The sequence below is a fragment of the Saccopteryx leptura genome, chromosome 12 (genome assembly GCF_036850995.1).
Source record: "Saccopteryx leptura isolate mSacLep1 chromosome 12, mSacLep1_pri_phased_curated, whole genome shotgun sequence".
NCBI lineage: Eukaryota > Metazoa > Chordata > Mammalia > Chiroptera > Emballonuridae > Saccopteryx > Saccopteryx leptura.
Window position 1 is genome coordinate 10,487,318 of NC_089514.1, and position 24,499 is coordinate 10,511,816.

The 24,499-nt window shown below is 42.5% G+C and overlaps 1 protein-coding gene and 1 non-coding gene across 2 annotated transcripts in view; both read right to left on the reverse strand.

Annotated features, from left to right (window-relative positions):
* The window catches only part of ITPRID1 (ITPR interacting domain containing 1), a 78,860-nt gene that overhangs the window by 12,515 nt on the left and 41,846 nt on the right, over positions 1 to 24,499 (reverse strand).
* TRNAA-UGC (transfer RNA alanine (anticodon UGC)) lies at positions 11,285 to 11,360 on the reverse strand. Its single transcript has one exon. It is a non-coding gene; the product is annotated as a tRNA-Ala (tRNA).

Genomic DNA, 24,499 nt, shown 5'->3' on the forward strand with positions numbered 1-24,499 from the left:
ATGTTATAAAATTGATGCATTTGTATGAAAGGAGCTGCCTGTGAAATTTTCCTTTAACTGTGATACGCACTCTTTACCCAGTCTTTAACCCTTAGTCATAGAATACTTGTTTTACTTGCTGTCAAAGCAACAGTGTGTATTTATTATAGACGATTATGTAACGATTTGTACAACGTTGTATAGTATTTAACATTCCACTGCTCTTGTCGCAATTAACTCAGCCAATATTAAAACTCTTCATATCTTTTTAGAGTTAGGAAAAAAAAAATCACCTTTTCCTATTCATATCAACCGTGGGTACAAAATAAATGATGATAATGATGAACACCTTTTCAAAGCTCAACGCAGAATTTCAAATATATCAGAACAAAAAAAGGGCTCTAGACACTTCGGCCTGTTACCCCTCAACTGAATATTTCTACAGAGTGGGCAGCCCGCCCTCAAGACTCTTCCACACAAAGCTCCCCTTGGGTATTTCAGGATCACCCCACAGCCCGTGTCTGCTCAGTCCCCAGAGACCCCTCTGCAGTCAACAGAGCATGTGGACAGAAGAGAGCAAGACAGCACTGACCTCCACCCCTACTGCCCATCGCCAGGATACATGAACAACAGGGGACCCAGACATATTCAACAGGATGCTTGAACCTTGCTGGAGGATGGACCAGACAGACTTTGGAACTTCTTGCTCTTTCTCTACGGTATGGTGCGAGGTTTGCACCATGAGCTGTGAAGGAGTCCTGGTCCATCATCATTCTTTAAACTTCCCAGATGATCTCTACACTTTGGAATAAAGGCTCCATGGAAAAAGTTCCCATTCTTACAACTGCTGTTCCCATTCTTACAACTCGAGGATGAAATGATATATTAGAGCACTAGAACAACATTAGATGTTAGAGCCCATTTGTCTACATGCTGGCTGGTCTATATCATCTGGTCCAAAGGCAAATAAACTAACCCAAAACGTAAAGGGTCTCTTAAAGGTGGAAAGAGTCCTTGCCTCTAGAAGGAGGAGATTTATTTTATAATTGCACTTGTGTAAAGCACAAATGCAAAAACAAATAAACAAAAATAACCCCTGGAACTCATTGAAGGGAATTTATGGAAACAATCTGATTTTGAGAGCCTCTCTTGATGGTGAGATCTAACGTTGAAACTGGGCATAGTTCTCTCAGGAGTAGAGACTTATTTATCTTCCGTTTTAGGAGTCAAATGCACACATTTGAATCACCTCTAGAAAGTCACCAAGCAATATGAGGGCCAATTTACTGGTGGTTTAGTTTCTTCAAGAGGCCAAACCTCTTTCCCGCCTGTAAACCACCTGCCCGGCAACTAGACCATACGCATCCCTAAATGGGGTTTGCAAATTCCAAATCTTCTCTTAGGGTTGTAGGAATGAAATGGTACAAAGGATGAGGAACCACCTGGCCCAGCAGGGCTGAGATACATGATTAAACAGACAAATACAAACATGCATCATTCATCACTCCCACTCCTTCACACCCGACATGTAACGGGAGGGAGCACATGACTTGAGGGGAGATGATACGACATCTGGCAAGAGTAATGCGAGTGGGACCAGCACCCCTTCTCCCCCCAGGCCAACCCAACCCAGTTCCTGAAACTAGCCCGAGACTGGGAGAGGTGTACAAGCCTCATCACCTCCAATGGGGTTTTCCCTGGACACTTCCTATGCCCAGGGAGCCGTGGCTCTTCCTTACTCCACTACCTTATGCCCGTCCTTCCCCGCTAGCTCGAACTTATTATTCAAACCCTCCACTACCGGCTGGATCCTGTTCCAAAGCACCACCAGCACCTGCATCCGTCTGTCTTGCCCCTTAACCTGCTGGCTCCCCTACACTGCCAAAGCTGGAGGGAGGGGGCTAACTCCTCCGCAGTGTGAATTACTGAGATCCAGTGAGACTTCATAGCTGAGTCGTTTAGATTAGAAAACTGGAGCCAGATCTGCTGGGTTCAGATTCGGAAGCTCCTACTTACTAGCTGGGCGGTCTTGGGCATGCCACTATGTTCTCTGAGTCTATTTCCTCACAGGGAAATGAATGAATGTGGTAATAATATATATTTTAGTTGTGGGGGTTGTGATAAGGATGATATCCAATAATACACTCATGAAGATTTATGCATATGTAAAAAATGATATAATTATACACATAAATTTTTGCTGTGGAGCATTGTCTTAATATAATCTATCAGACCTCAACCACTATATTAGTACCATTAAATTTCATTACTGAGTATAATTATTAGTATTAATATATATATATATTAGCGATTACCTTTTCTAGCACAGGACTCTTCCATAGTGTTAAATTTTACCCTCCCTAAATTGGTGGACCCTATCTGGGAAGGACCCGGGCACCTTTTGAAACATTCCTGCCTGGGAGGAGGCAGATGCCTCAGGCACTTTGTCCGAACAATCACAAGGTGGCAGCCTTACACCGACCACAGCTCAGAGGCGCCAGGGTCCAGCCCTGTCTCTTGGACGGCTAAGTCTTGTCTGAGCTGGGTTAGTAATAAAAGCTTCCGAATCCTGCCTGCGTGGCAAGGTTTACACTGAACTGAATCTGGGTCCCTAGAGGCTCAGAGGGAAAAGAATCTATGGGATTAGGGTATAAATAAATGAGGGCAGGGAGAATGGAATAGGAGAATGACCCTCTCTTTCTATGCATTTCAATCCGGGACATTTTTCTTGGTGCACATGTCTCTGCGTGTGTTTTATAAAATAATAACCATAGCACACACAGTCCATGTTCTACTCCATTTCACGTAATATATGGTGAATTTTTCTTTATAAACATTTCTTTAATTTGCTAGTATGTGTGTGTGTGTGAGCACATGGAACTTTTTTTAGATTTTTGTATCATGATTGTGCTTCTTTGGAAAAGAATAACTGGGTTCTCTCTTTTCTGCCTGGCTCTCGAACAGATTGGGAAGCTGAGTAAGCCTCACTTCCTTAAACTTTTACCAGAACTCCGCCCCAGAACCACTGGCCATGGTATATCTTCAAGGATAAAACTATGTGACAACTTTTAATTTCTTCAAGGTGTTGATATTTCAGGGTTCCTACTTGTTAATAGTGACACTTTTAAAAATGTATTTTCTAATGTCATCAGTCAAGTAATTCATTTATTTTCATCTTATATTCCCTAAAAAAAAAGAGAGAGAGAGAAAAGTCTATGTCTGTGCCTCTTGTCATAGCTTTGGGTTTATTTCATGCATTTTTATATGTACTTACTTTTTTTGGATTTTTATTCTGGCAGTAATTTTGTCATTCCTGTTTTCTTTTTGGTTGCATTAGCACACTTTCTGGTAACATTTCCCATTCATTTTGCTTTTCATTTTTCCTTGAATCTTTATTTTAAATGTGCATAATGTTTTAAAATAATCTTTTAGTCTTTTGCTTTGCTGGATGCCTTTACTCCATCTATAACCATTTTCATGAAACATGCCTTTGGCTTCGTTGCTTTTCATTGTATGCTATCTATTTTTGTAACTGGTGGATGTAGTTAATATGAGGCATCCTGATGGAAACCCTCCTTCTTGGTCTGAAAACGGGCATCACTGCAGGTCTATGACGGTCCCGTCTGCCGATCTGGGATTCAGCCTCACAATATTCAATCAGTTCCACATTACTAATGGCTAATATTGATCATTGATAACTGGGACACAGCTTACGGCATACACTTGCTGCTCTACTGCTGTATTAATAATGACCACAACTTTGCATATAAGCAGACCTGAATTTTGAACTCTGTCATAAAAAGAGCTATCTCAGAGACTTAGATAAGGATTAAAGAAAAGAATGTAAAAAAACACTTAGCATAGTGCCTGGTCTCAATATTTGGCAGTATATTGAATATAATTAATTTATGATGTTTATTCTTTTGCTAAGCAGACTATATTTTTAGATTGCATTTCCCCGAAGGCATAGAGTATGAGTTAAGCAAAGAAAAATACCTCGTAGACAGAGACAACAGTTTGGTGGTTACCAGAAGGAAAGGGGGTGGGGGAGGAAGGAGAGGATGAAGGTGGATAAATGGTGATGGAAGGAGACATGACAATATACAGGTGATGTGTTGTAGAATTGTACACCTAAAACCTGTATAATTTTATCAACCAATGTCACCCCCATATATTCAATAAAATTTTTTTTAAATAAAATAAAATAAATTAATTAGTGGTAACTTTAAAAAAATTTAAACATATTTCAAATGGCAATTATCCTCAAGAACTAAACAATAGCTTCTGCCTCCCCCCCCCATGAATCAGTATTTGTTGACAATTTTCTTTTCCTTTCCATTCAGTTTTCTATGGTGTGGTCTAGAATTTTAGATCCAGAATATTGTTACTAAGTTATTTCTCCATGTCTCTTCTCCTTTAGGAATTTTTATTGTATCTGTAGGATGCCTGTATAATGTACAATTCCTGAGATGTTGCCAGCCGGCCCTCTTCAACACCACATCCTCATTCAGTAGGCTGGTGTACGTCACTGGCATTTCTTTCTTGGGAAAGAAAGTGTGAGCGCTCTCCCGCCGGAGCCTCTGCTTCTCTGAAATGTTGCTTCACATGAATACGACAACCAGAAAGGGTATAAAATCATTGCGTTGCCCAGTTTATGCTTTCAAATGCAACCGGTGTGTCCCCACTATCTGCTGGCATCTAATTTACAGAGGAGGTTTGTTGAGAGGTAAACGAGAGTAAGGGATCTTCCCTATTGGTTCCATGGTCTGACTATTGTGCTTTAAAAATACATTGTTCACACGACTTCCTCTGGTATCGGTTCAATACCATTTTCTTAAAAATCGTCTTATGGACACACTACCTTAACAAACTGAAGGGGATACTTTGGAGGAAAATATTGAGAGGGAGTGACTTAGCGAGATCTCTCCCTGCCCCCACCCTCCCCAGGAGCTACGCTACTGCCCATTAGAAGCTTTTCCACAGGGCCTGGAGGGAGTGCCATAAAGTGGTCAGGCGTTTGGTCACGTAGAATCACGGGATGAGGCAAATTACAGTTTTAATCCAATTAAGTATTTCTGAGACAGAACATTTCTAGGACTCTGCAAAGACTGATTCTCCTTTGTCTACACAGAGGCATGGATTAGATATATTATTGAGACAAAAAAAGGGGGGGGCACAGATCCTGTGTTTAATAGCCAACCTGCATTCATTGTACTGGAAGAATGTAATGACAAATTTTCACTTAGACCCAGTGCCGATCTCACATTTAAAAATAGAAAAGTTTCTAGCACACAATGAACAATGTACCCATCACCATTTGAGACAACAGGTGGGTTACAAATTGTGTAATACCAATTTCTTTGAAGCTTTTAATGTCTGTGCTGATGCAACTACAGTCATTCTAGAGACAACCCGTCCAAATGTTTTTTCTCCTGTGAAGCTGTCGGGGAGCAAGCGTTTTTCTTGCCTGAGTTAGCTGGTTGATTGTCAGGTGACCATGTCAAATGCTCAGATAGCAAGAGGCAGGAGAAGTCCTTTCGTGGGACAGTTGATTTCATCAATACAGTAATCCAGGATGGAAAAGGAAAAAAAAAGTACTTGGAGTCTCTAAGCTGGAGAACTATGTATGATTTTCACCAAGAATCAGGATCCTGGCCCTGGCCGGTTGGCTCAGTGGTAGGGCGTCTCCCCAGCGTGTGGAAGTCTCAGGTTCGATCCCTAGTCAGGACACACAGGAGAAGTCCCCATCTGCTTCTCCACCCCTCCCCCTCTCCTTCCTCTCTGTCTCTCTCTTTCCTCCTGCAGCCGAGGCTCCATTGGAGCAAAGTTGGCCCGGGTGCTGAGGATGGCTCTGTGGCCTCTGCTTCAGGTGCTCGAATGGCTCCGGTTGCAGCAGATAATGCCCCAGGTGGGCAGAGCATTGCCCCCTGGTGGGCATGCCGCTGCCCCCTCCCCGCCCCACTTCTCACTTTGGAAAAAAAAAAAAAAAAAAAAAAAAAAAAAAAAAGAAGAAAAAAGGAAGAATCAGGCTCCCGGTTTTCATCTGGCTGCATTCCAGGGCCAGTGGGGGCTCGAGGCCGCACCAGGGACGGGGGACTCTCAGGGAGGACGTTGTGTGGGTTGCTCTCCTTTGCCCCTCCTCGCCACCCTTGTCCCCACTCCAGCCACTGTCTGCCCTGTCTGTGCCCCAGGCTTCCATGTGCGCTCAGTCCGCAGGCGGTGCCAGCAGGAGGAGGAGCCTGCCAGCAGGAGGAGGAGCCTGCCAGCAGAAGGAGGAGCCTGCCATCAGGAGGAGGAGCCTGCCAGCAGAAGGAGGAGCCTGCCAGCAGGAGGAGGAGCCTGCCAGCAGGAGGAGGAGCCTGCCAGCAGAAGCCAGAGCCCGGGGTACTTACTCGCCACCGCCTCCTTCAGGGGACTTTCCAGCTTGAAAACAGGTGCGTGACTGCACAGTAAGAGCTCCCAGTGAAGCGTTTCTCTTCTAAGGCTTCCACTCTATCAGGCTCCAGGAACACGAGTCCTCCCTCTGTTTTTTCAAACTAATGAGTGGTCATGTCTCTCTACTCCAGCTAGCCTTAGGCTGCTTCTCCATCTCCTATTAACTCTTATAATCCAGCCCGCCTCAGTAAACAATTCCTTCTCAAAAGTCTTTTCAGCTGACCAGGTGGTGGTGCAGTGGATAGAGCGTCGGACTGGGATGCGGAAGACCCAGGTTCGAGACCCCGAGATCGCCAGCTTGAGCGAGGGCTCATCTAGTTGAGCCCAATGTTGCTGGCTCAAGCAAGGGGTTACTTGGTCTGCTGAAGGCCCGCAGTCAAGGCACATTAAAAAAAAAAGTCTTTTCAGGTAAACCCTTTCAATATGTATCTCCTTCCTGCCTGAGTGCTGGACCCGCCCGCCCCCAGGACAGTCAACCAGTCTGTTCCAGATGCCTTCCTGTGGCCAGCCTAGTTCTCACCGAGCATTGTATCCTTTCATTTTATTTGATTGCTCTGCTTTTTAATAATAAAAAAAAAGGAGGTCTGTGTAACCTCAGTGCACTTTAGCTTGGAAGAAAGATGGACAGAGGGCCAGGCACTGCCCTCCATAACTGTTACATTGGATCACTTTCACTTCTTGGTCCTATTCATTGTAATGATTCTCTAATACTTTCAGCCCCTCCCCCCTCACCGTGACTGATAATTTCTTACAGTTTCCAAGTCATTTTAAATTCTGGGCCCTGGCCGGTTGGCTCAGCAGTAGAGCGTCGGCCTGGCGTGCGGGGGACCCGGGTTCCATTCCCAGCCAGGGCACATAGGAGAAGCGCCCATTTGCTTCTCCACCCCCCCTCCTTCCTCTCTGTCTCTCTCTTCCCCTCCCGCAGCCAGGGCTCCATTGGAGTAAAGATGGCCCGGGCGCTGGGGATGGCTCCTTGGCCTCTGCCCCAGGCGCTAGAGTGGCTCTGGTTGCGGCAGAGCGATGCCCCGGAGGGGCAGAGCATCGCCCCCTGGTGGGCAGAGCGTGGCCCCTGGTGGGCGTGCCGGGTGGATCCCGGTCGGGCGCATGTGGGAGTCTGTCTGACTGTCTCTCCCCGTTTCCAGCTTCAGAAAAATACAAAAAAAAAAAAAAAAATTCTGACAAAAATTCTTTTCTATGTATTGCCATTTGGTCATATAACAGCAACCATTTACTGACTGGCTGCCCTGCGCCCGACAGTGGATGTACAATGGGGAGAACTGACAGACACAGCCCAGCATTTGATGAGCTTGTCTGCGGACAGAGCCACAGATTAAGTGTAAAATATGTGATAGATCAAAATCCTAAGAATGCCCTTTCGTTTAATGCGATGACAGTGGAAAACACCCCAGAACATCTTCCCCAACATATTTGTTTTAGAAACACATAATTCACAAGGTATGCCTTCTAAGCAACCAAATAAAATAAAATAATCTTAAAACAGATGATTAGCCACTCTCTCAAAAGAAGCTTGCTATATTTATATATTCATTCTACAAACACTTGTCTATAGAGTGCTTACTGCGTGTTAGACAATGTGCTAGATGCTGAGAAAGACTATGTCGCTTCTCTCCCGAAGCGCAGGCTAACGTTCTGAGAATAAACTCTGAGAGTGTCATTAGCCCTTACGAGGAGTAAAATTGCCTTTATAACGAGAGTCTTTGGGCACACCTGAAACTAAGTCCCTTGATCCGGGGCTCCAGCAGCCCTGGTCCCTCGAGAGCAGGGGTTCTCAACCTGTGGGTCGCGACCCTGGCGGGGGTCGAATGACCAAAACACAGGGGTCGCCTAAAGCCATCGGAAAATACATAATGCATATATTACAGTTATGAAGTAGCCACCAAAATTATTTTTTGGTTTGGGGTCACCGCAACATGAGGAACTGTATTGCGGGGTCACGGCATTAGAAAGGTTGAGAACCACTGCTCTAGAGCAAGGCTTCATGGACAGGTGCAAACTGTTTGGAGTCAAATGCTCAAAGCCATTCAGAAGAGAAATACTGAATGAGTAGTACAGGCAAAAACAATCAAGTCAAACACGTATATCTATCTTTGCGACATTCGTGATAGCAAAGGGAAGCATGAAAACAGGAAAAGGACAATCATGGATCTATGGACAGTAAAATGCAAACAAAAATATATTAGGAATATTTTATTTCTACCATGCAGCACCAGATTACTGATGGCAACTTAGAATGTTATCAATGGCAATGCTCACAACATAAGGTCATACCTCCAAACTAAGACCATGATTTGTGGTCATTAGATGGCCTATAGCAAGCTGACTTTCAAAAGGAGTTCTCTATAGTTGGCCTAATTTCAAACAAGCAATGTTAATATCTGTAGTCACACAAAATACACTCCATCGCTGTAATGTGATTTTCTGATTCTTTTTTCTGGACTTTGCTCTTGCAGAAGGGAAACCGGAAGAAACATGCACAGGAACAGATTTTTGAGGCTGAATTCCTTTTTTCTTGGTAGAACATGTTTTTGCCAAGTTTACAACCCACTTGAACTTCTGTCTGTTCTTTGATTTTTTTGTAATCAACTTGGGCTCCTTTTAACATGGGGAAAATCACAGAGTTGCCATAGATAAAGAAGTCTTGACAAAGTTTTGAGAAGATATTTACCATCCCCAAATAGCTGTCCGAAGACTTTCTAATTAACATTCAGTGGCACGGAATCCGATACACGGTGTTTTTATTTTAGGAGAGATCATTTTATTTTGATTAAGCATGTATAACCTAACCCTACAAAGCAAAAGATTTTTTCAAAGACATCCTAAGAAAAGCTTACCCTAATTTTTATCTGTTTAAAGAATATGCTTTATTTAACACCTACTTGATCATCTGTTTCCTCCCCATATGCGTTTTTGAGTGTTTGCTGAACATTAGACAATAAGGTGAAGTCTGGAGGCTTGACCCTCCTCACAGTGGTGCCCAGAAGCAGCTGGTTAAAAAAGAAAGAAGGCCACTCAGAATCTAAGCAACAGGGGGTCTGAGGAAGAGAAGAGAGAACTAGACTAAACCACCACGAGGAGAACCACACCATGTATCAAACCACGTAGGTTAAAATCCTCCCTCTTATAAACGGAGTACCCAGGTTTGGAAAGGCAAAAAGCAGACAGGAGTTTTGGAAGTCTGACAATTAGTTGAAAGACAAGCTAATGTTTTATGCTGACAACATATGCATTTTAGAAGCCTTTCGGGGCTTTTCTTTTTTCTTTTTTTTCTTTTATCTCATTCACTTTTGCATCATCCTTGTGCTGTTTCTTGTTTGGGGCACAAAGGAAATCAGAAAAAAAAAGCCACTGAAAATGATTCCCCCAGCTACCTGGGGAGGCGACCCTGTGATGTAAGGTGGCAGCGATTCTCGAAGCTCAGATACCGGATCGTGTGGACGGAACCAACGAGACGAGACGATGAAGAAACTGGTTATCCCGGTGGGTGGAAGGATGTGTTGTAAAGCTATTATATTACCTCCTTCTCTCTGTGGTACACCTCTCCACTCCCCTCCTGATTCTCCTTGAGAACACTTCCTAAGAAATCACTTGAACACAAACTTTTCCCCCACGGTCCGCTCCTGGGAACCCAATCTAAGACAAAGGACAGAGCTGATTCACAACCGAACTCTAGAACCGGCATGTTAAAATAAATCTAATTTTTGAAAGCAAAAGGCTCCAATATATAAAGCATTCATCACCAGGGCTAACCATAAGTATGATAAATGGAAAAACAATAAATTAACCATAATTTATATTTAAAAAAGATTTTAAAAGCCACAATTAAAAATCATGATCAATTCAAGACAAGGTTATGAATATTGATAACAAACCATAATTCCTGAAAACCTCAAGAATTCCAACAATGCATATTTACATGTAAAGCAGGCATCTTGTAACAGCGTCAAAGCTTTGTATATCAGTCGAGCCTCTGAACAGAAAACTGAATTAGAATTCTCAGTAAATCTTAGCATACTGCTTGTATTAGTCCTTAATTAGTCACTTAATGTGTTACTAGTAATGATCTTGATCATATCCGAAAATTAAAGTCTATGTAATTACACATAACTTTGCTCATAAGAATCAAATAAAAAATTTCCATTTTTAAAAATCAGTTAAGGTCTCATCCTGCTTAAGAGAGTAATAAGAATAATACATGGATAATTATTAAGCATGTCTTCCTATCTTTTCCATAGAAATGAGAGAAGAGAGTCTGCTAATGACTTTCAAGATGAATTCGCAGTAATAACAATAGTCCTAATAGCTACCACTTACTTCTAGCCATTATTGTTTTTCATGTTCTGTACATGCTTCTAGATTTTACAACTTCCAAGTTGGGCAGATTTTAAAATGCCCATGATGAAAATGGAAACATTGAGGTTCATGGGCCTCAAATAACTTCCTGTAGGTCATATAAATAATACATGTGACCTGACCTTATACTCACGCCTTTTCCATTAAAGCACACATATGAAATCTTTGTGTTTGTTTTTTTGGGGTTTTTTTTGTATTTTTCTGAAGCTGGAAATGAGGAGAGACAGTCAGACAGACTCCCGCATGCGCCCGACCGGGATCCACCCGGCACGCCCACCAGGGGCAATGCTCTGCCCACCAGGGGGCGATGCTCTGCCCCTCCGGGGCGTTGCTTTGCCGCGACCAGAGCCACTCCAGCGCCTGGGGCAGAGGCCAAGGAACCATCCCCAGCGCCCAGGCCATCCTTGCTCCAATGGAGCCTTGGCTGCAGGAGGGGAAGAGAGAGACAGAGAGGAAGGAGGGGGGCGGGGTGGAGAAGCAAATGGGCGCTTCTCCTATGTGCCCTGGCCGGGAATCGAACCTGGGTCCCCCGCATGCAAGGCCGACGCTCTACCGCTGAGCCAACCGGCCAGGGCTGTGTTTTTTTTTAAAGTCAGTCCTATATCCACATCCAAGGAGAGATGAGAGTACATTGACAGTATGTGTTTAATGAACCTATTTTCACTTTTTTTTTTTTTTTTCATTTTTCTGAAGCTGGAAACAGGGAGAGACAGTCAAACAGACTCCCGCATGCGCCCGACCGGGATCCACCCGGCACGCCCACCATGGGGCGAAGCTCTGCCCACCAGGGGGCGATGCTTTGCCCATCCTGCCATCCTGGGCGTCACCATGTTGCGACCAGAGCCACTCTAGCGCCTGAGGCAGAGGCCACAGAGCCATCCCCAGCGCCCGGGCCATCTTTGCTCCAATGGAGCCTCGGCTGCGGGAGGGGAAGAGAGAGACAGAGAGGAAAGCGCGGCGAAGGGGTGGAGAAGCAAATGGGCGCTTCTCCTGTGTGCCCTGGCCGGGAATCGAACCCGGGTCCTCCGCACGCTAGGCTGACGCTCTACCGCTGTTCACTTTGTTTTCTAAGGGCTAAATTCTGGATTGCGAGAATTTTTTTACAGTTTTGCTGATCAATACATACCTTCTAGAAGCCACCCTTATTCTCCTTAAGAAAATATAAAATTAACCTTAGCTAAGTTACATTCTCAAGCCGAAAGCTTATAGCTTAAAAAGAAATAGCCACTTAATCCCTTGGCTGACGGTGATGGAAAACATCGGCCATGGACCAAAGGATGTTCCAGGATCCCTTGTGATCTGAAAGTTTCAATGAAGCTGCTGAGTCAAGAGTTTTTAAAAAATAAGCAATGACCTTTCTAAAATCAGATAGAAAAGGTGCTCAATACTGTTGTCTCAGAAAACCTTAATTATCCAAATATAATAGCTCTCTGTGCCAGGATGTTCTATGCTCCATTATCCCACCTTATCTTTTTATAAGAAATAAACCATTATACTTATATTCAATTGGTTGTCAGTAAGATTACTAAAAATAGTTTTTATCAACACATGGTGCTGGGACAAATACATATTCACATGTACAAATAAAGTTGGACCTCCTACCTCACACAGTTTATAAAAATTAACTCAAATGGTGAACATGTTAAGGACACTACTCTTTTATAGATTCTTGCTGTACTGGCCAAGAGTTTGTTTAAAGGCTTTAATCAGTGTAAAAAAAAAATAGAAGACTGGATAAAGAAGATGTGGCACATATACACCATGGTATACTATTCAGCCATAAGAAATGATGACATCAGATCACTTACAACAAAAGGGTAGGATCTTGATAACATTATATGGAGTGAAATAAGTAAATCAGAAAAAAACAAGAACTGCAGGATTCCACACATAGGTGGGACATAAAAACGAGAATAAGAGACATGGACAAGAGTGTGGTGGTTACAGGGGGCGGGGGGAGGGAAGGAGGGAGAAAGGGAGGGGGTGGGGGAGGGGCACAAAGAAAACTAGATAGAAGGTGACGGAGGACAATCTGACTTTGGGTGATGGGTATGCAACATAATTGAATGACAAAATAACCTGGACATGTTTTCTTTGAATATATGCACCCTGATATATGTACCCTGATTTATTGATGTCACCCCATTAAAATAAAAATTTATTTATAAAAAAAATTAACTCAAATGGATTGTAAACAATTTTGTAAGAGCTAAAGTTTAAATCTCTTGGAAGTAAACACAGGAGTAAATGTTGGTGGCCTTGTGTTATCCAATGGTTTCTAGATATGACACTAAGAGCATGAGCAACAAGAGAAAAATACAGACTTTGGAGTACATCCAAATTTAAAACTGAGTTTCAAATGATGCCACCAGAAAATAAAATGACAGCCCACCAACTAGGAGAACATATTTGAAAATTACGCCTGTGATGAGAAGCTTTTATGAAAAGTATGCAAATAACACAACTAAACAACAAGAAGATAAAGAACCCAATTTAAAAATTGTCAAATAATTTAAAAACATTTCTCCAAACAAGTGAAATAAATGGCTAGTAAAACCCTGAAAAGATGCTCAGCATCATTAGTCATTGGGAAAATGGAAACAAGATACTGCTAGGATGGCTAAAATAAAAAAGACAGATAATAACAAGTGTTGGCAAAGATGAGGAGAATTGGAACCCTCATGCATTGCTGGTAAGATGATAAAATGGTTTAGCTGCTTTGCAAAACAATTTGACAGTTGCTCAAAATGTTAAACAGAGAGCTACCATATGACCCAGCAATCCCACTCCTAAGTGTACACCCAAGACGAATAAGAATGTATGTCTGCACAAAAACTTACACGTAAGTGTTCAAAAGCAGCATTGTTCATGATAGCCAACATGCGGAAACTACTCAAACACTTATCAGCTAATGAATGGATTGATAAAATGTGGTATAGCCATAGATTAAAATACTCATCAATAAAAAGGAATAAAGTACTGGTAGATGCTACAACATGGATGAATCTTAAAATTATGAGAGTGAGAGAAGCCAGTTACAGAAGGCCACACACTGTCCAATTCCATTTATATAAAATGTCAAGACTAAAAAGTAGATTAGCAATCGCCATAGGCTAGGGAAGGAGCATCGGGATTAAAGAAATGATGCTAATGGGAACAGGATTTATTTTTGAGGTAATGGAAATCTAAAATGAGTGATAATGGTCACATAACTGTGAATAAAATAAAACCCACTGAATACTACACATTGAAAGGGGGAATTTTATAGTATATAAATTACATATCAATAGAGTTGTTATGAAAATAATGAAAGGGTGAACAAAAGTGTGCATAGGGAGGGGGTGGGAGGGGACGAAGCATTTAGTTTTAAGAGCTAGAAAGCATCAGAAGACAGTAACTGACTTAGCCAGAGAAAGCCGAATCACACACAATAACACTGAGAACTAGTTCTATTTATAACTCAGAAATAGCAAAAGATTCAAGACCCTTCCCACAACCAATGACTTCTAGAACTGGAGGTATAAGTGGACGTAAAAATAACAGGGATTGCATGGGAGCTGTTGGAGAAGTTAGACCCTAGATTTCCGTCCTCCCAAGCCCACAATATTGACTGGGTACCCACATGCACCCCAGAAAAATAATGGAAGCTTACTCAATGGATCTGGGAATACAGAGGATCCTTGAATCTAGCATTCACTGACCTTTTTCTGATGGTATAATGACCATATTATAAACATATATACATTAAATACAGAATGCCAAAACTTCTAAGCTCTTCTTGACTAGGTTCCCAGATTTCTGATTGCCTGATTGTTATTCTAGGCAGGAAATTAGAAAAATATTCTCTGCGGACCCTGACCAGTCCAAGAGAGATGATCTAAATATATCAATACGAGGGTTCCTCCCAAAATTGTCTATCCTACATCTACATACAGTTAAGCTCAAATTCAAAAAATTTCCTCTGCACATTCAGAACTTTGAGTAAACTTAAAAAGAATGTCTTTCACTCTTTTAAAAAAATTTTGTTTATTGATTTTTAGAAAGAGGAAGGAATAGAAAGAGAAGCATCGATTTGTTGTTCCACTTCTTTATGCATTCATTGGTTGATTTTTGTATGTGCCCTGACTGGGAATTGAACTTGAAACCTTAGTGTATCAGGATAAGACTCCAACCAACTGAGCTACCCAGCTAGAGCCTGTCTTTCATTCTTAATTATAAACACAATTTATAACACGAAAGATAGAGACCACAATAAGCCGTTGGAAAAAATCAACCAGAATGAGATAAGGACCTATGTGGTGAGAAAGACACTTCCCAGATAACCTATCCCTGCACAGACACAAACTATCATTGAGATCTTCCAAGAGACAAGAGAAAGCATTGCAGCTGCAAAGCAAAAATAGGATGCTACAAGGAAAAAGGCATTATGACAACATAAACCTCATATAAGTTAAATATGTAAAAACAGGAATGAATTCTATAGATATGTGGGAAAATAACACACAAAAAGTATTCCAAAAATCAGAGCTTAAAAATAAAGAAACAAAAAAATGAAAGAGCAAATTTGAGAAAATCAGAGCATCTGTTCATTAGTGCCAATATACACATTATAGAATTTCCGGAAAGAGAAAACCAACTAACTAATAATTTAGATCCGAAGGGCATGAATTTGTGATTGCCCGGGATCCTGACAATAGACAGAGATAGGCCAACACATATCATTATAGAATTTCAGAATAGTAGCGACAATGAGATAAATCTTTAAACTTCTGAAGGGAGAGAAAAATAAAACAGGGTTCACTGTGGCTTCAGACTCCTCAACAGTGTAACCTTGAAAGCAAGACCACGGAGCAAGGTCTGCAGAATTCTGAAGGAAGTGAAGATAAGATCTGAGGTTGAATCAACATACTAATCAGTGTGAGGGCAGGATAGAGACATTTTCAGATACACAAGGTCTTTAAAAAGTTACCCCTCTCTGCCTGACCAGGCGGTGGTGCAGTGGATAGAGTGTCGGAGTGGGATGCGGAAGGACCCAGGTTCAAGACCCCGAGGTCGCCAGCTTGAGTGTGGGCTCATCTGGTTTGAGCAAAAGCTCACTGGCTTGAGCCCAAGGTTGCTGGCTTAAGCAAGGGGTTACTCAGTCTGCTGAATGCCCGCGGTCAAAGGCATATATGAGAAAGCAATCCATGAACAGCTAAGGTGTTGCAACGCGCAACGAAAAACTAATGATTGATGCTTCTCAATTCTCCATTCCTGTCTGTCTGTCCCGTCCCTGTCTATCCCTCTCTCTGACTCTCTCTCTCTGTTTCTGTAAAAAAAAAAAAAAAAAAGTTACCCCTCTGCACACTTCTTAAGCAGCTACGGAAGATAGCTCTCCGTCAAAGTGAAGGCAGTGATGAAAGATATTGGAGTGTGCATGCCAGGATCTTCTCTGCTAGGAGATCACAATCTTTTCACTTTACAGTTAACAAAAAGCAGATACTTGTGTTTGAAGTAGTCTTAGTGCTCAGGAGGCAAGAATCTAGACTGTTAATGTTTTCTATTGATAGGGACAATAATGATACCACAATAACAGAAACAAAACTGTCTGTAGACCAATTCTACATATTTTTAAAAGAAAGTCATTTAATGAAAACAGCATATCTAAAGCTCATATATCACGCTCTATTTTATGAAAGAAATTTGAAATTGTATTGGTTAAAGCATCAGACTCTGATCAAGGTTAAACCTGTGCGAATGCCATGCAGGTGGGCAAATTGCACATGCTGAAGGAAACAGACCATGTCAGATACCATCGTGGATGTCTGTGTGGGCACCAGCAGCAGACCAGAGTTGGCAGCAGAAGAAACCAATCAAAATCTCAGCTGCTCTGGCTCGGAGCCCCTCTCTAACCTCTTTGCCCAGGAAGAAGAACCAGCCTCACCTCTGGCTCCAACTTTCCCAGGAAAGGCTAGGAGGGGGAAATGCCAACTCCCTCTCCAAAGCCAGAAGAACAGCCAGAATAAGGTCTTCGGGGCGGGAGGACCTTAAGAGTCCCAGCCTCTTCCAATATCAGTATCCTCGTTCGTTCAACCTTTCCTAGACCCTTACACCTACGCCTGCCATACAGAAGGGTGTCTGCTACGCAGGACAGGAACTGTCAACTCCCTTCTAACAGATCCTGAAAAAGAGAGGGGAAGGTGTGTGCTTCCCCTGGCTCTGCCCCAAACCCTTGATCTTCACATTATTGTCCTACTACCTGAGACTTTTGGCAAAACACAAATAACTTAATTAATGGCCTAATTTCTTAATGTGATATTCACCTTGAATGGTTTTCTACCAGCCATTGGCCAGTGTTAAAGGGAACTCGGAAGAGGTGCGGGAGTGGTGAGGCTGAGTTGGGGTAAGAATCAGAGGATCAAAGATGAGATAAGGAGCACCTGAAATGTATCTATCTACCTACCTTTCCTTCTTCTTTGGTGGCTTCTGTCACCTACCCTGGCCACACCTGCCTTTAAGCTCAAAAAGGCCTGGGAGAGATGGATTTTCCAATCTCCTTCTAAAACAACCTCTCAGGCCAAAACAAAATGAAGGGATCTTGGTTTCATGTGAGACAAAGGATCCTTTGCAAAAACTCCAAACACATCTCTTGTTAAACAAAAAAATTAATTTTTATAAGGGTCATAAAAAAGCATACTCCTGTTATTTTCATATTTAAGCATAGTTCTGTGGTTTTTTTTTTTAAATAACAATAATAATTGTTGTTGTCATTATTATTACTCCTAAATTTAAATCAACTCAACCCCTAGTGAAATCATTCATTTTGGTTTGCTCTCTTTTTTGATGTGGACAATTTCAACTGTATTAATACACTTTAATTTTAATATTCTCTTTAAAATACAGCAGGGTTTTTTTTTTCCTTCTGCTGAATCTATTTCTATTTACATATGTGAATTTGGGCAGTCTCTTGACTATTCTAACATAACATCATTAAATTTTTTGCTAGGGCAATAGAGGAGTCTGTGAGAAAGAATAAAATCTTTGGGCTCAGACAGATCAGTCACTCAATAGCTAGATTACCTTGATCTAGTAACTTAACCAATCTGACCCTCAGCTCCCATCTGTAAAATGGGAGTAAAAATCTACTTATTCCTATGGTGGTTTCGAGGATAAATTAAGAATATAAAGTAGCTTGTGTAGTTAGTGCCTGGCACCCAGAATTCTCAGTCCAGGTCTAGTCTCATTGCTTAAACACATTCCCCGTGCCCACCCCTCTGTGGACCTGGTGCCAACCCCTAGTCGAGAGATGGCTCCAAAGAGGTATGCAAAGAATCCTTCAAGGAGGGAACTCTTTAGTTAGGGACATATAGTTTTTGGGTTTTTTTTTTCTGTATTTTTCTGAAGCCGGAAACGGGGAGAGACAGTCAGACAGACTCCTGCATGCGCCCGACCGGGATCCACCCGGCACGCCCACCAGGGGTGACGCTCTGCCCACCAGGGGGCGATGCTCTGCCCCTCTGAGGCATCGCTCTGCCGTGACCAGAGCCACTCCAGCGCCTGGGGCAGAGGCCAAGGAGCCATCCCCAGCGCCCGGGCCATCTTTGCTCCAATGGAGCCTCGGCTGCGGGAGGGGAAGAGAGAGACAGAGAGGAAGGAGAGGGGGAGGGGGGGAGAAGCAGATGGGCGCCTCTCCTGTGTGCCCTGGCCGGGAATCGAACCCGGGACTTCCGCACGCCAGGCCGACGCTCTACCACTGAGCCAACCGGCCAGGGCCAGGGACATATGTTTTGTAACAGCTAATTATCATTCAAGGCAAGTTGTGTTAAAGCCTATGGCAAAGGCCTATCAAAATGTAATGGGATCACCAAAGGAGGAGTTAGGGGAACAGGGTCCTTGGAGGAGATGACAGAAGAGGTAATAGAACTGAGACCTGGAAGGATGGATGACTTTGGCATGCGGAATGGAGAGCAGCACCGGGAGCGTCGTAGTGACAGAGATGCAAAAGTGAGGAGTGTTGGGGGCGCCGGGCACCCCTATCCATGCAGAGTTCAGGCTGCGGGGGGGGGGGGGGATCAGGATGGACCGAGGCCCCAATGGCAAAGACCTTGAGTTCAAGCCTAAGGAGATTCATATTCATATAGAGACAATTTAGAGAAATATTTTTTTAAGAAAATATTATGAATGAACATTACCGCATCCTTACGGGATAAAAGCTCCCAAACAAGCGTAGGGGCTTGAAGCTCTAGGACTTAGCCTCAAGCAACTGCCCCTTCCATCTGATAGTGGATAGTACCCGGCTTCACGCTATTGGAACATACTCAGTCAATTAAAAGAAGTACCGATTGCCGGCTGCAAAACATCCCCACGGTGCCAAAATGTCTGTGGAGTGGGTGGGGAGAGGGAGGGAAGGTGTGATAATTAAAAGAATTGCTACTTGCGATGTCACAGGAGCCAACGTGTTAACTCCGCGTGCTGGGAAGGCAGAGTGCTCCCAGCTGCCACGGGGAGGGAGGGTGTGCTTTGATCCCTGGCACCACTCGTTGGGACAAGATGAATCACAAATGTGTTAATAGTGAGGTTCCATGTCATAATGTGCCAGATGGAGGTGGTTACATCGCTGATTGATTGCCTCCTGGCCAAGGCAGGGGTTTTCCAGAAGGCGAATGTCTCCAAATTGGCATTGGCGCTCTAGGGATGAGCAGGTCTTTATTTTGGTCAACACGGACCTGACATTCTCGACTTTATGAAGTGTGGCTCTAGCCCCAAGACCCAGGCAGCCAGAAACAGCGGGCGGACAGGGAAGCTGTGATGAGCAGGTGATAGATGGAAGAAACAGAGCTCCCCGGCCTGAGTGTGGCTGTTCACCCATCTCTGGAGGCCCCGGAAATAAAGGGGTCACGTGGGGGTGAGGAAGTGCGGTAGAACCTCGCCTGTGAACATATTAAATAACTAGAGAGGGAGAGAAAGAAAGGAAAAGGAGAGAAAGAGCAGAAAGGAAATGCTTCCCCGCTTCAGACACCAAGTCCCCGCAGCAGATGAGTCCTGACGCCACAGGCTGAGGCCACCGGGCAGAACCACAGAGTGGAGCATTGCGCGGTGACCTTCCCGCCTGTTCCGTTCCACTCGGCTCAGCCGCCCTACCCACCCAGCCCTTTGTTGCAGTCGTCTCTTTCCCTCCCCAGTGCAAGCTTCCGACTCTAAACTGCCAACGACAAGGGCAATAACTGTGGCGTCCTACTGGGAGCTACCGCAGCCTCTGGTGCCGGCGCGGGGTCCTAGTACAGGACAGTGAATAAAGCTTCATTACAGAACAATGGAGTTAGCTGCCAGAGCCTACAGATTTGAATAAACAACAAATAAGCAACATCTGCTCCAGCATATGTGTATGGTAAAAAAAAAAAAAAAGTCACAAAATAAAAGAATTTGTAAATGCCAAAAGCAACCCTAAACTGCCAGTGCTACTGCGGAGTGAATTTTTAATTGCACATGCAAAGAGGCAGGCTGTGGGTATTAGTCTCACATATGTCTTGTTGCTGCCAACCTGGGAGTATAGATGAATTTAATTAAATAAGGATTATCCCTTCTCCCCAGTACAATTACTTATTTATAACAATGATAAAATTGCCTAATAAAAAAAAATTGTAGTATTTCAAAACCAGCCTAGAAAACACCCTGGTTTCTGTGTAAGTTGTTCAGGGCTATTTGAGTTTGAGTGTCTCTCTTTGCCTACTGCCAAAGAAGAAGAAGAAAAAAAAAACCCACAAAAAACAAACAACAACCCTTATCATAAAGCCTGCCGCAGTTAAACAGCCAGGGACGGCATTATGGAGAAATATAAAGATGACACAGAGCAGCCTGGGAATTGGCTTTCATGGGCTGTGCAGAAAATTAAGCAATTGGACTCAAATTGAGCCCAGGCAACTGAGCCAAGGGACAGGGCCGCTGAGACTTGTGTTCTGCCGGGCGTCCTGGTCCTAAGCTATCCGGCAAACAGGCAGTCAAGAGCGACCAGTCCCTCTCACTTTGGCTCGCCCTCTTCTCCACGTGCTAATTCCCTGAAAGCAAGTGACACTTCCCAAACCGAACAACAAAAGAGATGGGCGCAAAGGCCCGTCTTCTTGGTGCCAGTGCAGTCCAGCTGTACCCAAGGGAGCCACCCATTTCATCAGGGAGGCCAGTGGCCCTAACCCAAGTGTGAAACCGGAGATGGCCGCGTCTATTCATGGGCAGGAAGTTACTACAGAAATCAGGAGCTTCTGAGTCTCATGATCTAAGTTTGTTTCGTTTTTTGAGCAATTTTGTGGTTTTAATAGCTTTTCTGTCCTAGAAGTCAAGGCCAGCGCTTATGACCAGGGGCATTCTCTCAAGGTGGGTTCAGAAGGCCACCGGAGCAGATAATCACAGTTCCTCCATAGGAGCCCCGGAGAAGTGTCACGGACCAAGAATAGTAATAGCATGGGGCAGAGGTAGAGAAAATAAAGGAGGAAGAGACCAGAGACTGCGGACTTTGCTTAAGAAAGGAGAAGGGGCCATTTTTTATGTTCTTCTAAATTAGTATACCACTCCCTTTGAAATAATGGAGAAAGAGAAGAGAGAGAGAGAGAGAGAGAGAGAGAGAGAGAATAAATAAAATCAGTTCAGCAGTAGCTGATGAGGAAGAATACCACCAGGAGATGGGATATAAAGGTATGTCTTCAAAGTTACCTTTTCCAAATCTGCTTTGGAGCAAAAACCCTATTAACAAAGTCTTAATAATTTAGTTGTCACTACATCCCCAAATACACTCAAACTGCAAAAATTACCAATTAGGTTTATCTTTGTCAAATGATTGTTCTGTTGGACAAATAAGAAAACAGAGACAATCAAAAGAAAGAAAAATCAGATATAATTCTATCATCTAGAAACTGCCATTGTTGACATTGATCTCTCTCTCTCTCTCTTTTAATCAATTAATTGATCTAGATTTTTGTGGAGGGTAAGGGTTAGAAACTTGTTTTAAATTTTTACAATATAAAAAGTATAAAGGAGAAGGAAAATAATATTAGCTGTAACTCATCACCATGAGATGGTCACCAAACTAATAACTGAAGCTTCTCTCATATGCAATTTTATGTGTATTATACAGATTATATATGCAATTTTGAGTCTAAGTGAATGATCTTATTTTTCTGTAGGAACATACATTTTATTTTATGACTTGTTTTTATTTCTTAACTCTAAGTTTTTAACCACTGTGGCAGAAAATACCAGTTGTGTTCCCATTTTTTATTTTAATGACCACATAATATTCCAATTTACATAGCATTATTTATTTTAACACTCCTCTATATTGGGTATTTTGGCTAGCTAGTTTATACACCTCTGTAATTGCCTTAGGATAACTTTCTAGAGGGTATACATAGGTCAGAAAGTAAGCACATATGCAAGGTTTCTGATGCCCATTATTAGAAAACAATGTGTATCCTTCTCAACATTAGAGACTCTCATCTTTTAAACCTCCATCAATTTAATAACTTGTCTTAGTATAATTTAAACTTGTATTTTTTGTTGAATTTATTGGGGTGACATTGGTTAATAAAATTGTATAGGTTTCAGGTATACACTTTCTTTTTTTTTTTGTATTTTTCTGAAGCTAGAAACCGGGAGAGACAGTCAGACAGACTCCCGCATGCGCCCGACCGGGATACACCCGCATGCCCACCAGGGGGCGATGCTCTGCCCACCAGGGGGCGATGCAACGGGGCGTCGCTCTGCCGGGACCAGAGCCATCCCCAGCGCCCGGGCAATCTTTGCTCCAGTGGAGCCTTGGCTGCGGGAGGGGAAGAGAGAGACAGAGAGGAAGGAGAGGGGGAGGGGTGGAGAAGCAGATGGGCGCCTCTCCTGTGTGCCCTGGCTGGGAATCGAACCCGGGACTTCTACACGCCAGGCCGACGCTCTACCACTGAGCCAACCGGCCAGGGCCCAGGTATACACTTTTATCATATAACATCTATTTTGTATTGTATGTTCATCAACTCAAGTCAAGTCTCTTTCCATCACCATTTCTTCCTCCTTTACCCGTCCCTCCCTCCCCCACCCCCTTTCCTCTGGTAATCATCAAACTGTTGTCGACCAGTAACTTTGTATTTCTTAGATTACTACTGAGGTTGAAAATTGCTTCATTTACATTATCTTATTGAGGAAAATTCCTACTTATAACTTGGTTTATTCCTAAACTTTCTCACATTGGGAGATATTTCAAAACACATAAAAAGTATAGAAAATAGCACAAGAAATATCTATTCCTTGTAACCACCTACCAGCTCTAGTAAAATGTAACATTTTACTGTACTTCAGATTTTTTTTAATCCTCCCAGAATTAATCAGGATCCTGAATTTGTGTTAATATTTTCCCTTGCATATTTCTGTGCTTTTACTTTGTATATGCATTACTAATATATAAATGTTGCTAAAGTTACTATATATTTTATATATTATGTGAATGTAAACTGTGTTTACACTCACCTTTATTTGTGATATATTTGACTGCATTTAAACCACCATTATTTTACTGAAAAATTTTGCATCTATATTTGTAAGCGCAATTTATCAATTTTATGACCTATTTTAGTCATATTTAATGTCAAGTTTTTAAAAAAACTAAATGGAACTGGAAATATTTTACAAATGTTTACATTATCTGGAAGACTTATAGAGAAGAGCAATTATCTCTTGAAAAGGTTTTAAAATTTGGTCACATAACAATTTATCATAGTTGCTACTGCTTATTGTTGTTCATAGAGGAAGTTTTTGATAAAGTAAATTTTTGTTTGTTTCTTTCCCTGTGGTGTTAATTTGATTACTTTTTATGTTATTTTGTTAACTTTTGGTTTTTAATATATATAAATACATAAATATTGGTAATATACCAATATGAAATTTGGTAACATAAATATAGTTTTTTCTAAAATGTCGTCCATATGAATTATCTCTGGCTTTAATCACATTCGTTGTACTGGTGTTCCTTTATCATTTAAAAATGGATTTTGAATATTATATAATTTATTTTCTATATCAGTGGTTACATGGCTTTTTTCTAATTTTTTTTTTTTGTATTTTTTTTTTTCTGAAGCTGGAAACGGGGAGAGACAGACAGACTCCCGCATGCGCCCGACCGGGATCCACCCGGCATGCCCACCAGGGGGCGACGCTCTGCCCACCAGGGGGCGATGCTCTGCCCCTCCGGGGCGTCGCTCTGCCGTGACCAGAGCCACTCTAGCGCCTGGGGCAGAGGCCAAGGAGCCATCCCCAGCGCCCGGGCCATCTTTGCTCCAATGGAGCCTTGGCTGCGGGAGGGGAAGAGAGAGACAGAGAGGAAGGAGGGGGCGGTGGAGAAGCAAATGGGCGCCTCTCCTATGTGCCCTGGCCGGGAATCGAACCCTGTTCCCCTGCACGCCAGGCCGACACTCTACCGCTGAGCCAACTGGCCAGGGACGGCTTTTTTCTAATTTTATTTAAATTATTTAATTTTGTACTCACTTTTACTTTTATTGACAGCTTTTATTCTTACACACACACAAAAAATCAGATCTAGTCCTTAGATTTTACTTATCAAATCATGTTTTCTACTTCCCATATAATTAATTTTCATTTATTTACTGATCTTTATCTTCTAATTATATTTATTATATTGTTTTAATGATTATTTCTTGAGTCAGATACTTAGTTTATTGGGTTTTTTCTTGTTTGAAAATAA